At 39.1% G+C, this 18,571-nt stretch overlaps 1 non-coding gene across 1 annotated transcript; it reads right to left on the reverse strand.

Moving 5' to 3' along the window:
* Nucleotides 1-7,118: 7,118 nt before the first annotated feature.
* On the reverse strand, nucleotides 7,119-7,222 carry LOC148564385 (small nucleolar RNA R71). The gene has a single exon (XR_015885509.1). It is a non-coding gene; the product is annotated as a small nucleolar RNA R71 (small nucleolar RNA).
* Between the last annotated feature and the right edge of the window lie 11,349 nt (nucleotides 7,223-18,571).

Genomic DNA, 18,571 nt, shown 5'->3' on the forward strand with positions numbered 1-18,571 from the left:
CCTTTGCTCTTGATGGAATTGGGTTGATAGAGGCCTTGGTTGATTGCTCTTGGAGTTTGGAGAAGAACCAAATTGAACCGGGTTTGGAATCATGAAAGCTTGAGTAAAAGTTTGAGTAAAAGTTTGAGGCAAACTTTTACTCAAACTTTTCACATCAGCCACCCTCTTTTGCTGATACCAACGTTGGGGCAAAAGTTTGGGGTCAAACTTTTGCTCCAACGTTGGCCTCCCCTTGCACACTCATGGCGCCAACGTTTGCCAAAAAAATAGAGGCAAACGTTGGCGCAAACTTTTGCTCTCCAGGGTGTGTTGTTCATGCGCCAACGTTTGCCAAAAAGTTTGAGGCTAACGTTGGCGCAAACTTTTGCTCTCCAGGGTGTTGATTTGTGATGCCAAAAGTTTGCTAAAAAGTTTGAGGCAAACTTTTGCTCCAGCTTTTTGCCCAAAAGTTTGCACAAAAGTTTGAGGCAAACTTTTGGTCCAGCTTTTTGCACAAAAGTTTGCACAAAAGTTTGAGGCAAACTTTTGGTCCAGCTTTTTGCCCAAAAGTTTGCACAAAAGTTTGAGGCAAACTTTTGGTCCAGCTTTTTGCTCCCTGGTTCATTTTCACTTATTCCGAAAGTTAGAGCTAAAGTTTGAGGCAAACTTTTGCTCAAACTTTTTGTCCTCTCTTCCTCCTAGCCATTCCTCCTTGCTTCAACCTTTCTCCAAGCTTTCTTCACCTATCATTAATCAACCAAACACATCAAAGCTATGCTCAAAACCATGAGATATTCATTCTTTCATAATATGTGACAATTATAGCATAAAACCTCATGAAATAGCATGAATTCATACATGGTTGATTAAATCAAAAGAAGCATGAAAATCTACCCAATTGGCTTGCTTATGGCTCAAGAAAGTGCATAATTCAATTGAAGACAAAAGAAAAAGGCTAGTGAAACTAGGCTAAGATGACTTGTCATCAATGGATTCATAGGACATTCATACCTTTAAGGAATAGACACTAGAATCTAATGATAATGTAATGAAGACACAAACATAAATAAAAATAAAGCATAGAGAACGAAAACAGAAAAAAATAAATAGACAAGGAGATTAAGGAACGGGTCCACCTTAGTGAGGGTGGCGTCTTCTTCCTCTTGAAGAACCAATGGTGCTCTTGAGCTCCTCTATGTCTCTTCCTTGCCTTTGTTTCTCCTCCTTCATAGCTCTTTGATCTTCTCTAATCTCATGGAGAATAATGCAGTGCTCTTGGTGCTCCACCCTTAGTTGTCCCAAGTTGGAACTTAATTCTCCTAGGGAGGTGTTAATTTGCTCCCAATAGTTTTGTGGAGGAAGGCATCCCTTGAGGTATCTCAGGGATTTCATGATGAGGAATTTCCTCATGCTCTTGTTGTGGTCCATGAGTGGGCTCTCTTGTTTGCTCCATCCTCTTTTTAGTGATGGGCTTTTGAGATGAATCTCTCCATCTCCCATGACTCGGAGGTGGAAGATTTTGCCTTTCCTTTCCTCTTTCTAGAGGTTTCTCCGGCCTTAGGTGCCATAAATGGTTATGGAAAAATAAAAAGCAATGCTTTTACCACACCAAACTTAAAGTGTTTGCTCGTCCTCGAGCAAAGAAGAAAGAATGAAGGAGAACAAGAAGAAAATGAAGGAGATGGAGGGAGAGGAGAATTCGACCAAGGGGGTATAAGGGTTTTGTGATGTGTGAGATTGAAGGAGTGATGAGGGTATAAGGGTTTTGAAGGTAGGTGGTGTTTTGTGGAAAAGTGAATGAGGTGATTGGTGAAGGGTATTTTGGAAGAGATATGGAGGTGATTGGTGAGAGTATTTGGGGAAAAGGGTAAGATTTGATAGGTGAAGGGTATTTGGGGAAGAGTGTTATGGAAATGTGTGAAGAGGAGAGAAGAAGAGGTGGGGTAGGTGGGGATCCTGTGGGATCCACAGATCCTGAAGGGTCAAAGACTTAGCATCCCTGCTCCATTTAGGCGTGCAAAACGCCTTTAGAGTGCAATTCTGGCGTTAAACGCCAGATTGCTACCTGTTTCTGGCATTTAACGCCAGCTTTTCTCCCTTCTTTGGCGTTTAACGCCAACTTGGTGCCCTGTTCTGGCGTTAAACGCCAGTCTGGTGCCTGTTTCTGGTGTTAAACGCTAGTCTGGTGCCTGTTTCTGGCGTTAAACGCCCAGAATGGTGCCAGACTGGGCGTTAAAAATGCCCATTCTGCTACTCTTACTGGCGTTTAAACACCAGTAAGCTCTTCGTCCAGGGTGAGCTATTTTTAATGCTGTTTTTCAGTCTATTTTTTATTTTTCAGTTATTTTCGTGATTTCACATGATCATCAACCTAAAGAAAACATAAAATATCAATGGAAAATAAATGATATAATTAAATAACATTAGGTTGCTTCCCAATAAACACTTCTTTAATGTCAATAGCGTGATAGTGAGCTCTCATGGAGCCTCACAGATAATCAAAGCAGGGTTGGGGCCTCTCAACACCAAACTTAGAGTTTGGTTGTGGCCTCTCAACACCAAACTTAGAGTTTGGTTGTGGCCTCCCAACACCAAACTTAGAGTTTGAATGTGGGGGTTTTGTTTGACTCTATATTGAGAGAAGCTTTTCATGCTTCCTCTCCATGGTTACAGAAGGAGAACCTTGAGTCTTGAATACAAGGTAGTCCTCATTCAACTGAAGGACCAACTCTCCTCTGTCAACATCAATCACAGCTTTTGCTGTGGCTAGGAAGGGTCTGCTAAGGATGATGGATTCATCCTCATCCTTCCTAGTGTCTAGGATTATGAAATCAGCAGGGATGTAAAGGCCTTCAACCTTTACTATCACGTCCTCTACTAATCTATAAGTCTGTTTCATTGATTTGTCTGCTATCTCTAGTGAGATTCTTGTAGCTTGTACCTCAAAGATTCCCAGATTCTCCATTACAGAGAGTGGCATGAGGTTTATCCCTGACCCCAGATCACACAGAGCCTTCTCAAAGGTCATGGTGCCTATTGTACAAGGTATGAAGAATTTTCTGGGATCCGGTTTCTTCTGAGGTAATGTCTACCTCATTAATGCATTCAGTTCATTGGTGAACAAGGGGGTTCATCCTCCCAAGTCTCATTACCAAATAACTTGGCATTCAGCTTCATGATTGCTCCTAGATACTTAGCAACGTGCTCTTCAGTGATGTCTTCATCCTCTTCAGAGGAAGAATATTCATCAGAGCTCATGAATGGCAAAAGGAAGTTCAATGGAATCTCTATGGTCTCTGTATGAGCCTCAAATTCCTTTGGTTCCTCAAAGGGAAACTCCTTTCTGTCCAGAGGACGTCCCATGAGGCTTTTCTCACTGGGACTGACGTCCTCCCCACTCTCTCCAGGTTCGGCCATGTTGGTCATAGTTATGGCCTTGAACTCTCTCTTGGGATTTTCTTCTGTATTGCTTGGGAGAGTATTGGGAGGAGTTTCAGTAATCTTCTTACTCAGCTGACCCGCCTGTGCCTCCAAATTTCTAATGGAGGACCTTGTTTCATTCATGAAACTTTGTGTGGTCTTGGATAGATCAGAGACTATGGCTGCCAAGCCAGAATGGCTCTGTTCAGAATTCTCTGTCTGTTGCTGAGAAGATTATGAAAAAGGCTTGCTATTGCTAAACCTAATTCTTCCACCATTATTGTTGAAGCCTTGTTGAGGCTTCTGTTGGTCCTTCCATGAGAAATTTGGATGATTTTTCCATAAAAGATTATAGGTGTTTCCATAGGGTTCTCCCATGTAATTCACCTCTGCCATTGCAGGGTTCTCAGGATCATAAGCTTCTTCTTCAAAAGATACTTCTTTAGTACTTGATGCCAAGGCATCATGGACTAGTTTCACTAGCAATTTTCTGTTAGTTTTAGTTGTTTTATGCATTTTCTTGAGCTTAAAGTAACCAAAAATGGTTAAATGAAGAACAAAGCAATAAATCATTCAACATGTAGATTTTTATGCAAATTCCATGAGTTTTTAGTTATATTATTTGAATGCTATGAATGGAAGATTTCTCATGAAACTTTGCAAGACTTTGATGCAATTGTTTGGATGATTTCAGGGAAGAAGAGGCTAAGCAAGGAAGCAAGAAAATCAATAAAGGAAGCTTGAATATCACATGTGGAGTTTAAGTTCCAGTTTAAGCTTAAACTGGAGCTTAAACGCCAAAATCATGAAGAATAAGAAATGCTGGGATTGAAGTTTAACCTCCAGTTTGACCTCAAACTGGAGGTTAAACGCCAGAATGATAGGCCTCACTTAAGGAGCATTCCACGTTTAACCTCCAGTTTGAGTCAAACTGGAGGTTAAACGCCAGAATGAGTATGACACCAGGGAGGAGTTCCACGTTTAACCTCCAGTTTGACCTCAAACTGGAGGTTAAACGCCAGAACCAGGAAGAGTACCAGGGGCCATTCCACGTTTAAGCTCCAGTTTGACTCAAACTGGAGCTTAAACGTGTTCGACGTTTTCTTTCACTCCAGGGTTGCTCTCTCCACCTCCACGTTTAACCTCCAGTTTGACCCCAAACTGGAGGTTAAACGTGTTCGACACCTCCAGGGCCACCATTCCAAGCTTCCACGTTTAACCTCCAGTTTGACCTCAAACTGGAGGTTAAACGTGTTCGACCTCCAGTAAGCTTCCACCCTTTTCCACGTTTAACCTCCAGTTTGACCTCAAACTGGAGGTTAAACGTGTTCGACCTCCAGGATGCCTCATTCCTTTTCCACGTTTAACCTCCAGTTTAACCTTAAACTGGAGGTTAAACGTGTTCGACTACATTACTCTCCAGGGCTACCATTCTTCCATTTCCACGTTTAAGCTTCAGTTTAACCTTAAACTGAAGCTTAAACGTGCTTCTACAAAAGGCCTCACTGGAAGTGTCTGGCGTTTAAGCTGCAGTTTAAGCTTAAACTGCAACTTAAACGCCACTCTTGGAAAAGGTTTCTGGGCCAAAAATATTGTGGTTTAAGTTAGTCTTTGAGCACAAATATTAACTTAAACTCACTTTGGTATGAAACCCAATTGAATATCATGGTTTATGGGATTGGGCCTGAAGGATTGATGAGTTTGAAATCTCAATTTATTGAGTCATGTGTCATTATTTGATTATCACTAAATTGGCTCAATGAAATGTACAGAATTTGGATCAACAACCTCATCAACATTATGGATCATAAACCCAAGGCAAAAGGAAAGCAAGGAGAGGCCTCAAAGCCCAAGAAGCACAACTGAAGCTCAATATAGAAAGTGTATAAATAGGATAGAATTGAAGTTAGAAAGGGGATGGGGACTTTCACTTTTAGCCAGTTTTCCTTTTCTTTGTAATTGAATTCAGAGCTATGATTCACTAAACCCCCTTTCATTGGGTTAGGGAGCTCTATTGTAATTCAATGAATCAATAATAGTTTATCTTCTTCTTCAATCTTTTCTCTTGAATTTTGTTAGAAAGCTTCTCGATCTAATTCCATTGAGTAGTTGTCTTGGGAAAGAAGCTACTCATACTTGGAATCCTTCGGAGCCTTGGGAAAGGAATGGAGGATTCATGCTAGAGAAGCTTTCTCACAGTGGATTGGATTGGGGTTTGGATGGATATTGTGACATGTAATCCTACCAAATTGTGGTTCATGAAATTGTGTGGTATAATCAGTGATCAAGCATCATCTCTTCTTATGAACATTTAAACCAAGGGATTGGGAATTTGTTTGTTTTTAGAGAGCATTGGTGAGCCAAGGAATTGGGATCCAATCATATAAGATTGCCAAGCAAAATTCAATGAATGCATTGGTTGAGGAAGAGATTTACATGTTTTGATTCGGAGATTTCAATATCTCCTAAACCCAATGAATTCCCCATTTCTGATTTCCACTTTCTCTTTACATTCTGCAATTCAATTCTTGCAATCACCCCCATTCCCTTTTAATTTCAGCAATTTACATTCTGCTCTTTAATTCATGCAATTTAAGATTCTGCCATTTAATTTTCTTGTCATTTACTTTTCCTGCCAATTTTACATTCCGCAATTCTCATCTCAAATCTTGATTCCGCTCAACTAGAACACACTTCTAATCCGAATTGCTCACTCAACCAATCCTTGTGGGATTCGACCTCACTCTATTGTGAGTTTTTACTTGACGACGATAACCGGTGCACTTGCCGGAAGGAATTTTGCCGATCGTGCAATTTCCTAAATCGTAGCATAACTAGTTTATGCGCATCAAGTTTATGGCGCCGTTGCCGGGGATTGGTTTTCGATTGACAATTCTCAAATTGGAAGCTAACTAGATTGAGCAATTTTCTCTTGCTTTGTTAATTCTGTTCTAGATACTTGTTGAATTTTAATTTCTGCACTTGGTTACATGCTTTCTTTCTTTACGCCTTTAGATTCATGCAACTAACTCACTGACTCACTAACTGTTTGATTTAATTCCTCAATTGATCTAACCATACTCTTTCATTAACCAAGAGTATTTCACTTGTTTGTGTTTGAGCTGTGTTCTTGTATGACAGGTAGGAGAGGAGAGACATCAACTCCTCCGTATACCGAACCAGAGAGGACCCTTCATAGACTTAGAAGGGAAGCAAGAGGGAAGAGAGTAGTGGGAGAAGAGGAATCTGAAGGAGAATCTGAGGACAATTTTGAGGAAGCTTTAGATCTCAACATGGATAGAGAAGTTCACAACCATGAGAGAGCTGATGGAAACAATGCCATCCCTGAGAGGAGGGTTTTGAGTTCATACATAAACCCAACCTCAGGGAATTGTGGTAGTAGCATCCAGAAACCACCCATTCAGGCCAACAATTTTGAGCTCAAGCCACAGCTAATATCATTGGTGGAAAATCATTGTTCCTTTGGAGGAAGTGCTAATGAAGACCCAAACCAACATCTCACAAAATTCTTGAGAATTTGTGACACTGTGAAGTCCAATGGAGTCCAGGAAGATGCCTATAAACTGCTCTTGTTCCCATTTTCACTTAGGGACAAAGCAGCTAAGTGGCTGGAATCATTCCCAAGGGGGAGTCTAACAACATGGGATGAGGTGGAAAGCAAGTTTCTGGCACGTTTCTACCCTCCACAAAAGGTCAATAGGCTTTGATCTGAGGTCCAGACTTTTAGACAACAAGATGGTGAAACTCTCTATGAGGCATGGGAGAGATTCAAGGACTTGACAAGGAAATGCCCACCAAACATGTTCCATGATTGGGTGCAACTGCACATCTTCTATGATGGGCTCTCTTATGAATCAAGGAAGGCTGTAGACCATTCATCAGGAGGTTCATTGAACAGGAAAAAGACTGTGGAAGAAGCCATTGAAGTGATTGAGACAGTGGCTGAGAATGAGTACTACTATGCATCAGAAAGGCACAACACTAAGGGAGTCATGGAACTGAACCAGGTTGATACAATTCTAGCCCAAAACAAGGTGTTTGCCAAGCAACTAGCAGAACTTACCAGGCAATTAGAAACAAAGCAAGTGGCTGCAATCCACACACAAGATCAAGAGGAAGTAGGCATTGAAGGAAGTGATTGGGAAGAGGCCAATTATGTGGGAAACCAACAAAGGCAATCATATGATCCACATTCCAATACTTACAACCCAGGCTGGAGAAACCACCCAAACTTTGGGTGGGGAAACCAACAAACCCAACCACAAAACCACAAACCTTACAACCACAACCAACATAACAATTCCACATACCAAAACTCCAACCAAAGATCATACCAAGCCACACAAAACACTTACCCCCAATCATCATACCATGACCAAAGTAATCAACCTACCCAACCCAATCCGAACCAACAATTTCAAGATCAATTAAACCGGATTGAAGGAATGATGGCAACCATGAGTCAAGACATAATTGAATTGAAAAGCTTCAGGGATGATGTGAGGACTACCTTAAGAAACCATGGTGAAAAACTCAAATGGATGGAATCTCTGGTAGGAGAGCTATCTCGACAGGCCCCAAAATCAACTGCAGTGTTCCCTAGTGACACAGAAAAGAATCCTAAAGGGGAACAAAAGAGAGTAAGATGGGAAGAATGCAAGGCCATCACCTTATTGAAGGAAGTCTCAGAAGAAGAAGGAATCAGGCCCTCAGAGCATGAACCGGAAATCTTGAAAGAAGGTGTGGAAGAAGTTAAGCAGGAAGGTGGAACTGAGCAAGCCAAGGAACTGCAAAAAGGCATGATGGAAATATACCAACCAAAAGCACCATTTCCTGAAAGGTTAGGAGGAGGTGAAAAAAAGAAAACCTATTCAAGGTTTCTAGAGACATTTAACTCTCTTCATGTCAATATTCCTTTTCTTGAGATTCTTCATCAAATGCCCACACACATCAAGTATTTAAAGGAATTGTTAAGCAAGAAAAGAGTTTTGAAGGGAGGACAAACTGTAACAATGAACAAAGAATGCAGTGCTCTCATCAAGAAGGACACCCTCTCTAAGAAAACGGACCCAGGAAGTTTTCATATCACTTGCATCATTGGGGAAACAAAAATTGACAGAGGATTCTGTGATCTAGGAGCTAGCATAAATGTGATGCCTCTAACTCTTATGAAGAGGCTACAATTGAATGAGGTGAGATCCACTGATGTAATCATACAACTGGCTGACAAAACTCAGAAGCAAGCTGAAGGGGTAGTTGAAAATGTGCTGGTGAAAGTGGGAGATTATTATTTCCCCACAGACTTTGTCATTGTGGACATGGAGGAAAGCTATTTACACCCTATCATTCTGGGCAGACCATTTCTAGCCACTACTAGAGCGCTCATAGATGTAGAACAAGGAGAGCTAATTCTGAGAATACATGATGAACAGCTCATTTTCAAAGTCTTCAAACCTGCATCTGAACCTGAACCAGAATTTGAAAAGCCTAAAGATGATAGTAGCCATCCGTGTTTGGAGGAAAGTAATCCAGCAGCTGAGACTCTAAAACCGTCATTAGAAGGCAAACAAAAGTTGCAAGAGTTAGAGCCACAAGAATCAGTGGAAACAGATCAGAAGGATCCTCCTGACATAAAGGTCAATGAAGAAATCCTTAAGAGAAAGGGAAGAGTGATAGGGAGATTGCCAAGAGGATGGAGAAACAAGAAAATTCCCACTGAAGGTTTTTCTCCGGGAGATAAAGTGATCTCAAGTCATTATCTGCCAATCCCACCTGGCCTCAAGACCATTCCTTCCCAGCTCCCTCAAGTGTTCACAATCAAGAAAGTTCTTTCTATGGAACATTTAGAGGTCATGAATGAATCAAGAGGGGACGTTTTCATAGTGAGAGGAGAGGACGTCAAGCACTACAATCCACCCTAACAAGGGACAACCGTCAAGCTAGTGACGTTAAAGAAGCGCTTCATGGGAGGCAACCCATGTTTTTAGTATCCTTAATCTTTAGTGCTTTGCTTTACATCTAATAAAGTATGGTTTCTTACGCATGAACTTGAATCCTCAGGACAACTATTGATTAAGTGCACCAAACCGTGCATGTAAATTACAATTGGTCTCTAAGTTTGGTGTGCCTGATGGCACTCCCAAATCTTACTCAAATTGAATTCCATCTTTCATTCAAGGTGCACAACCAAACATTAAGTTTGGTGTTCTTTTTGAACACGGTTTATGAAAAGCAAGAAATACCTCTGGATTTCAAAATTCATGACAAGTATACCATTCATATGTTTTAGTGCTTTAGTTTCAATTACTTAGGGTAGTCACTTTGTTTAGAATCAAAGAGCCAAGGTGACTATGATTTATTAGAAATATGCACACTCATTAAGGGCAACCAACATGGATTTCATGTCATCAGGAGACTTAATCAAAAACTAAGTTTGGTGTCCAAATAATAAGTGTGCATGCATGTAGAAGTCACGGCTATAAGTTCATAAAGACAAGCATTGATTTACATGTGCAAATACTATTCATAATTCACATGGACCGAAAAATGATAGCAAATTTGTTTGTTTGTGCAGGTACAAAAGAAAAGACAAAAATGGAGGAAAAAGACAAAAGGGAGGGACGTGCTTGGTCAAAAAGAAAACTCATAAATCTTTGAAACTAACACATGGGAAAAGGAAGTTCTGCAAGAAAAGAAAGCTACATGTACAACCTAATGCATCCAGAATACTTCCAAGAAAATGAAAAGCCAATCGTCCCTATCTACAATTCATATATTTACCATCAAGCCACCCTTCACAAACCACCCTAGCCGTTCATTTTTCACTCATGGGGCACTATAAAGAACCACTTGGGGAACGAGTCCCACACCATCAAGCCTCCTTCATACACTTTTTCCTTCATCATAGCATAACCATCTCTTGCCGAAAACAATCTCACCACACCTCCAACAACACTTCTTGCTTCACCTTGTCAACTTTAGTTGTCACTTACCAAAATGGCAGCTTCATCTAGCCACAAAAGAAGAAAAGACAAGCAGCCAATGGAGGAAAACAGGGGATTCGATGCATGGAGATACAGATCAGTATTCCATGAGATTCAAGCTGAATGGATGAGACCTAAAACGGTACTAGCTGAGGTCCCCTTTGAACTTGAAAAGGATGAGTTCCCAGGTGTTTGGGAAAAGATCAAAAAGAGGAAGTGGGAGCTCCTAACTAAGCCAATCACTAGAATCAACATCAACTTGGTGAAGGAGTTTTATGCAAATGCAGTAAGGGAGGATCAAACCAAGAACCCCACATACAAAAGCTATGTGAGAGGGGTGGAAGTTGACTTCAGTCCTAAAGCAATCATGAAAACTCTTGGCCTGAAGAACATACATTTCAGCCAAGCAAGTTATGAAGAAAGGATGAGAGGAGAACCTGACTATACAACTATTGCTGAAGACCTTTGTGCCATCAGAGCTGAATGGGTGAGAAAAACAAGAGGGGCTCCAAGAGTCTTGAGAAGGGGAGACCTAACACCTGAAGCTAAAGGGTGGTATGCAATAGTTAGGAGATCCATCCTACCCACTGCAAACTCTTCAGAAATAGTCCCTAAAAGAGCCATCTTGCTACATTGCATTATGGTTGGAGGAGAGATCAAAGTTCATAAACTCATTGCTGAGCAGATACAAGAGTTTAGTGAGAAAAGTGACCCTGAATCCTGGCTTCATTTCCATAGCACCATCATTAGACTATGCATCGATGCCCAAGTACCACTTGAGGATGAAAGACCTAATTGGCTATATCCTGGGCTGGCCATAACTGCACACAGAATGACTCTTGGCCCAACTCCTCCAAGACATACAAGAAGAAGAAATGAAGGAGGGCAACAAGTGGAAGCCGAGCAAGAAGCAGCACAAGAAAGACAGGAAGGAGAAGACAGAGAAGAAGAGCAAGAAGAGCAAGCAACTCCTGAAAGAAGACAACGAATTCCCAGAGACCCCATGGATATGAGCAGAATGCAGGAAATCATGGAAGGAATGTCTCAACAATACATGAGGTCTCAGGAAAGACAAGAAGACTTTCATCTAAAAATGATGGATATGCAAAGGAACTTTGAATCAAGATTCTTTGATCTGCAAAGGGAACAAAATCTACACTTACAGGAATCCTTCAGCCACATATGCCAACACCAAGATGCCAATGTCTTGGCAATCAAGGAAGCCACCACTTTACAGAATGCAAGATACTCAGTCCAAGCTGATTACAACATCAGTTCGCAAATCAAGCTTAACTACATAGGGGAACATCTACACAAGATGGACCCAGCATTCCCAGCTTATGATGAGTATTTCAAAGGGAGGAAAGAAGGAGAAATAAACAAGGCAATGATCCTTGAAAAAGGAGTGGAAGAAACGATGAAAAAGGCTGGATTCTGGAAAAAGCTCATAAGAAAAGACAAAGGAAGCACAAGTGGTCAAAAAGAGGCAGGAAGCAAGAAGAAGCAGGATCCCAAGAATTAAGAAGAACCAAGCAATAAATAAGAGGTGGTCTCGTTCCTTAATAATCAAATGATAATTGGTGAATTGTCTATTATGAACGTGTTTTCATCATAAGTCATTTAAGTGTTAGGAGGAGTCTTTTTTTTTTATGAGTCGTTTTTTTTTTAGTATGTGTGTTTGTTAAGTGCTTTGAATAAAGTTAATGCCTAGATGTTTGGATATAACTTCACCTTCTTAAACAAATGCTTGCCATGCTTGTTCTGTTTCCAAAAATAAAAGAAAAGTTTGAACAAAAGTAACTTGGCTAAATTAGTAACAAATTAAGTAGAATTAAGTGGTGGTATGCATGCTTGATTGTTTAGTCAGATCACTGGAATTAGAGTGTAGAATTATCATTCTTTATGTAGAAATTGAAAATTGTCTATGGATCTTGATGAATAAATGTCTTTGGCCATAAAAAAGAAAGAAAAAGAAGAAGAAAAAGCCACTGAAAAAGGGCAACCAAAAAGCAAAAAAAAAAAAAAAAAAAAATTGAGAAAATAAGCTAGGCATCAATGGTTTGAACTTCTGAGACAAATGCCTGTGGTGTTTATGTATTAAGGATATGCTTGGATGAATAGGTTCTGAGGAGTGTTTCAACACTTGGTAACTTGGGTTAACTAACCCGGGATTATCAACCAAAAGTCCATTATCAAGAGCAACCTAAATACAAAACATTTAGTCACACAAAGAGGTGCTGGGCACCAATGTCTCAAGAAGAAATGTGAACTAAAATGCCTAAAGTGGATATGTGTAGTGCACTGATAAGAAAAAGAAAATGCCAAAGGCTTGTGCAACACATGACACTAAGCAAACAAGGAGCAAAAGAAGCTCTAAGAAAAAGAAAAGAAAAACAGAAGAAAGGTACCAAAGACATAAGAATAACAAGAGGCCATAGCAATTTTTGATGGATGCAATGAAAAAGTGATAATCCTACCTGATAAGTATGAAAAAGTGATGCTGCAACTTTCTGCATAAAACCCTTCTGATGAACTTCAAATGCTTTCTAATATAGCCAATGTAATTGCTTTCTGTTTCATACTTTCTTCTCAAATAACTCAGGACTTGCTTAGGGACAAGCAAGTATTAAGTTTGGTGTTGTGATGCCAAGGCATCATGGACTAGTTTCACTAGCAATTTTCTGTTAGTTTTAGTTGTTTTATGCATTTTCTTGAGCTTAAAGTAACCAAAAATGGTTAAATGAAGAACAAAGCAATAAATCATTCAACATGTAGATTTTTATGCAAATTCCATGAGTTTTTAGTTATATTATTTGAATGCTATGAATGGAAGATTTCTCATGAAACTTTGCAAGACTTTGATGCAATTGTTTGGATGATTTCAGGGAAGAAGAGGCTAAGCAAGGAAGCAAGAAAATCAATAAAGGAAGCTTGAATATCACATGTGGAGTTTAAGTTCCAGTTTAAGCTTAAACTGGAGCTTAAACGCCAAAATCATGAAGAATAAGAAATGCTGGGATTGAAGTTTAACCTCCAGTTTGACCTCAAACTGGAGGTTAAACGCCAGAATGATAGGCCTCACTTAAGGAGCATTCCACGTTTAACCTCCAGTTTGAGTCAAACTGGAGGTTAAACGCCAGAATGAGTATGACACCAGGGAGGAGTTCCACGTTTAACCTCCAGTTTGACCTCAAACTGGAGGTTAAACGCCAGAACCAGGAAGAGTACCAGGGGCCATTCCACGTTTAAGCTCCAGTTTGACTCAAACTGGAGCTTAAACGTGTTCGACGTTTTCTTTCACTCCAGGGTTGCTCTCTCCACCTCCACGTTTAACCTCCAGTTTGACCCCAAACTGGAGGTTAAACGTGTTCGACACCTCCAGGGCCACCATTCCAAGCTTCCACGTTTAACCTCCAGTTTGACCTCAAACTGGAGGTTAAACGTGTTCGACCTCCAGTAAGCTTCCACCCTTTTCCACGTTTAACCTCCAGTTTGACCTCAAACTGGAGGTTAAACGTGTTCGACCTCCAGGATGCCTCATTCCTTTTCCACGTTTAACCTCCAGTTTAACCTTAAACTGGAGGTTAAACGTGTTCGACTACATTACTCTCCAGGGCTACCATTCTTCCATTTCCACGTTTAAGCTTCAGTTTAACCTTAAACTGAAGCTTAAACGTGCTTCTACAAAAGGCCTCACTGGAAGTGTCTGGCGTTTAAGCTGCAGTTTAAGCTTAAACTGCAACTTAAACGCCACTCTTGGAAAAGGTTTCTGGGCCAAAAATATTGTGGTTTAAGTTAGTCTTTGAGCACAAATATTAACTTAAACTCACTTTGGTATGAAACCCAATTGAATATCATGGTTTATGGGATTGGGCCTGAAGGATTGATGAGTTTGAAATCTCAATTTATTGAGTCATGTGTCATTATTTGATTATCACTAAATTGGCTCAATGAAATGTACAGAATTTGGATCAACAACCTCATCAACATTATGGATCATAAACCCAAGGCAAAAGGAAAGCAAGGAGAGGCCTCAAAGCCCAAGAAGCACAACTGAAGCTCAATATAGAAAGTGTATAAATAGGATAGAATTGAAGTTAGAAAGGGGATGGGGACTTTCACTTTTAGCCAGTTTTCCTTTTCTTTGTAATTGAATTCAGAGCTATGATTCACTAAACCCCCTTTCATTGGGTTAGGGAGCTCTATTGTAATTCAATGAATCAATAATAGTTTATCTTCTTCTTCAATCTTTTCTCTTGAATTTTGTTAGAAAGCTTCTCGATCTAATTCCATTGAGTAGTTGTCTTGGGAAAGAAGCTACTCATACTTGGAATCCTTCGGAGCCTTGGGAAAGGAATGGAGGATTCATGCTAGAGAAGCTTTCTCACAGTGGATTGGATTGGGGTTTGGATGGATATTGTGACATGTAATCCTACCAAATTGTGGTTCATGAAATTGTGTGGTATAATCAGTGATCAAGCATCATCTCTTCTTATGAACATTTAAACCAAGGGATTGGGAATTTGTTTGTTTTTAGAGAGCATTGGTGAGCCAAGGAATTGGGATCCAATCATATAAGATTGCCAAGCAAAATTCAATGAATGCATTGGTTGAGGAAGAGATTTACATGTTTTGATTCGGAGATTTCAATATCTCCTAAACCCAATGAATTCCCCATTTCTGATTTCCACTTTCTCTTTACATTCTGCAATTCAATTCTTGCAATCACCCCCATTCCCTTTTAATTTCAGCAATTTACATTCTGCTCTTTAATTCATGCAATTTAAGATTCTGCCATTTAATTTTCTTGTCATTTACTTTTCCTGCCAATTTTACATTCCGCAATTCTCATCTCAAATCTTGATTCCGCTCAACTAGAACACACTTCTAATCCGAATTGCTCACTCAACCAATCCTTGTGGGATTCGACCTCACTCTATTGTGAGTTTTTACTTGACGACGATAACCGGTGCACTTGCCGGAAGGAATTTTGCCGATCGTGCAATTTCCTAAATCGTAGCATAACTAGTTTATGCGCATCAGTACTGTTGGATGCAGCTTACAATCCATTCAGACTCTGAGAAATCATATTGACTTGCTGAGTCAATATTTTGTTCTGAGCCAATATGGCATTCAGAGTATCAATTTCAAAAACTCCCTTCTTCTGAGGCGTCCTATTATTCACAGGACTCCTCTCAGAGGTGTACATGAACTGGTTATTTGCAACCATTTCAATGAGTTCTTGAGCTTCTGCAGGGGTTTTCAGATGAAGAGATCCTCCTGCAGAATGGTCCAATGACATTTTTGACAACTCAGATAGACCATCATAGAATATACATATGATGCTCTATTCTGGAAGTATGTCAGAAGAACACCTTTTGATCAATTGCTTATATCTTTCCTAAGCTTCATAGAGGGACTCACCTTCCTTCTGTCTGAAGGTTTGGATTTCCACTCTAAGCTTGCTCATCTTTTGAGGTAGAAAGAACTTGGCCAGGAAAGCATTGACCAGCTTTTCCCAAGAGTTCAGGGTCTCTTTAGGTTGTGAGTCCAACCATGTCCTAGCTCTGTCTCTTATAGCAAAAGGGAAAAGCATAAGTTTGTAGACCTCAGGATCAACTCCATTGGTCTTGACAGTGCCACAAATTTGCAAGAATTCAGCTAAGAACTGATGGGGATCTTCCAATGGAAGTCCATAAAAATTGCAATTCTGTTGCATTAGAGAAACTAATTGAGGCTTAAGCTCAAAGTTGTTTGCTCCAATGGCAGGAATTGAGATGGTTCTTCCATAGAAGTTAGAAGAGGGTGCAATAAAGTCACCAAGCGTCTTCCTTGCATCTCCGCCATTGTTATTGGGTTTGGCGATGTCTCCTTCTTTTTCAAAAATTTCTGTCAGGTCCTCTCTAGAGGGTTGTGCTTTAGCTTCTCTTATTTTCCTCTTAAGAGTCCTTTCAGGTTCAGGATCAGCTTCAATAAGAATGTCTTTATCCTTGTTCCTCCTCATATGAAAAAGAAGAGAATAGAAAAGAAGAGGAATCCTCTATGTCACAGTATAGAGATTCCTTTATGTGAGTAGAAGAAGAGAAGAATAGAATGAAGGAGGAGGAAGAAGAAGAATTCGAACACAAAGAGAAGGAGATGGTTCGAATTATAAGAAGAAGAGAAGTGTTAGTAAATAAATAGAATAAATAGAAAGAGATGAGAGAGGGAGAGTTTTTGAAAATAATTAAAAATAAAGGAAAAATATTTTGTTTTTATTTTAATTATTAGTTAAAATTCGAAATTATTAAAAGGAATAAAATAAAATTAAAATTTAAAACAATTAGCTAATTAAAAGGAATTTTGAAAAAGAGGTTAGTGATTTTCAAAAATTAGAGAGATAGGTAGTTAGGTGGTTTTGAAAAAGATAAGAAATAGTAAAACAAACAAAAAGTCAAGTAGTTAACTGAAAAAGATTTGAAAATCAATTTTTGAAAAGAGAAGAAGTTAGAAAAGATTTTGAAATTAATTTTGAAGAAGATATGATTGAAATTCATTTTGAAAAAGATTTGAAAAGGAAACTTAAAAAGATTTGATTTTGAAAATTAAAGTTGATTACTTGACTAACAAGAAACTAAAAGATATGATTTTTAAAATTTAAAGATTGAACCTTTCTTAATAGGCAAGTAACAACTTGAGATTTTTGAATCAATCACATTAATTGTTAGTAAAGATTTTGGAAAATATGAAATAAAAATAAGAAAAATATTTTGAAAATCAATTTTTAAAATTTTCGAAAAAAATGGAAAAAAATGAAAAAGATTTGATTTTTGAAAAGGTTTTGAAAAGATAGGATTTTTTTTTAAATTAAAAATTTGACTTGACTCATAAGAAACAACTAGATTTTTAAAAATTTTTGACTAAGTCAACTCAAATATTCGAAATTTATAAGAAGAATAAGCGAAAAATATTTTTTTTATTTTTAAATTTTTAATGAAGAACGAGAAAAACAATAAAAAGACTTAAAACATGAGAATTTAAGATCAAAACACATGATGCATGCAAGAACACTTTGAATGTCAAGATGAACACCAAGAACATTTTGAATGTCGAGATGAACACCAAGAACTTATTTTTGAAAATTTTTTTAAGAAAAGAAACACATGCAAGACACCAAACTTAGAAATTTGACACTAGACTCAAACAAGAAACACAATTTATTTTTGGTTTTTTGATTTTATTAATTTTTTTGTATTTTTCGAAAATAAATTTTAAAAAGCTTAAAAAGAAAATAAAATTACCTAATCTGAGCAACAAGATGAACCGTCAGTAGTCCAAACTCGAACAATCCCTGGCAACGGCGCAAAAAACTTGGTGCACGAAATTGTGATAACAAACTGTGCCAACAACTTGGTACGCATGATTGTAATCTCAACTCCTTTTCACAACTCTGCACAACTAACCAGCAAGTGCACTGGGTCGTCCAAGTAATAAACCTTACGTGAGTAAGGGTCGATCCCACGGAGATTGTCGGCCTGAAGCAAGCTATGGTCATCTTGTAGATCTCAGTCAGGCAAATTTAAATGGTTGTGAGGTTTTGATAATTAAAATACAACTAGAACATAAAATAAGATGGAGATACTTATGTAATTCATTGGTGAGAATTTCAGATAAGCGTATGGAGATGCTTTATTCTTTCTGAATCTCTGCTTTCCTACTGCCTCCATTCAATCATTCATACTCCTTTCCATGGCAAGCTGCATGTTGGGTATCACCGTTGTCAATAGTTACCTCCCGTCCTCTCAGTGAAAATGGTCCTCTACAGTTGCTGTACGGCTAATCAACTGTCGGATTTCTCATCTCGGATGAAAAATACCAGGCACAGCTACCGCATGGCTAATCAGCTGTTGGTTCTCGATCGTGTCAAAAAAGATCCAATGATCCTTTTGTGCACTTTCATTGTGCCCCATAGTCGCGAGTTTGAAGCTCGTCACAGTCATCCCTTCGCAGATCCTACTCGGAATACCACAGACAAGGTTTAGACTTTCCGGATCTCAGGAATGCTGCCAATTGATTCTAGCCTATACCACGAAGATTCTGATCTCGGATTCAGATGCTTTGTAGTCAGGAGAGACGATGTGAATTGTTGAAAAGAGATCCAAGAGATACGCATTCAAGCTTGTTTTCAT

The sequence above is a fragment of the Arachis ipaensis genome, chromosome B5, assembly GCF_059453495.1.
Source record: "Arachis ipaensis isolate K30076 ecotype BB chromosome B5, ASM5945349v1, whole genome shotgun sequence".
Taxonomy (NCBI): Eukaryota; Viridiplantae; Streptophyta; class Magnoliopsida; order Fabales; family Fabaceae; genus Arachis; species Arachis ipaensis.